This window comes from Candoia aspera, chromosome 3 (genome assembly GCF_035149785.1).
Source record: "Candoia aspera isolate rCanAsp1 chromosome 3, rCanAsp1.hap2, whole genome shotgun sequence".
In the NCBI taxonomy this organism is placed as follows: domain Eukaryota; kingdom Metazoa; phylum Chordata; class Lepidosauria; order Squamata; family Boidae; genus Candoia; species Candoia aspera.
This window is the reverse complement of record NC_086155.1, coordinates 19,301,278-19,302,332: the sequence shown is the minus strand read 5'-3', so window position 1 is coordinate 19,302,332 and position 1,055 is coordinate 19,301,278.

Below are 1,055 nucleotides of genomic sequence, written 5' to 3'. Positions count from 1 at the left end.
ATGGACTTGGTTAAAATCACTATAACCCTCCAAACAAAACTACATTTTAAAATGTTTCTGTAAGCAATTTCTCTCAATTCTTATTTCAGACACTAGTATATATTTATGTGGTGTGCATCTAGGATGCTTACGATTTCTTCTGTTTAATATGTAAAACTGGCAACTAATTAAATGTCCTACATGGATTTATTGGCAGAGGCATATCCCAAGACTTCATATTTAGAATAAAATACCTATAGCAAATGTATATGCGGCATTAAACACTGGCAGACTGTTAATTATTGGATTGGTTTTGTTTTGTTTTGATTCAATCATGTGGTTACAACTGTCTTGAAACATTTTTTCCCCACACTGGTAATGAGTTAGAAAATGTGCCGTAAAGAACTATGTTCTAGAGCAGCATTTTCGCAACCTTGGCAACTGTAAGATGTGTGGACTTCAATTCCCAGAATTCCCCAGCCAGCTAAGGAACACTGTTCTAGAGCCATGTAGATTCTAAGGGCTGCTTTGTTCCAATATTTCAGGTGAAGTACCCCCTTTGCTCATCTCTTCTATAGAGTAAAGTGCTAGGCATCACTCTGCTGTCTATTCTGGCAGAACCAGCAGCTGAGAAGATTCTGAGCATATTTTGCCCAGAAGCCTCTTCCAATTACTGAATGTGCCAAAGTGAGAGTGTTGTAAAGTGCCCTGAGATAAAATGGTGTCATCTGTAGTGCAAACAGCCTTGTCAAGTCAAACTGCAGCCACTTCATGTAGGTCTACATTAGCCCCAATGTCAACAATTTTACAGAACATTCCCAAATTACACCTAAATAACAGATCACAGTATCAAAATATTTTCTGAACTCTGTAGCAATATTACATTTAATAGCAGCAACAATAAATCAAAAGGAATAGGGTGAGTTCCAGTGACATCCACCAAAGTTGCCTAAGCACTGCTAGTGTCCTCTCAAGATCCTGGTAATTATTTCAGTGAGACATTCACCCTGTGTCTTCCTCTCTGCCTCAACTCTCTGGAGGTCGCCACTCTAAACATAAATACGATTACAGCACAG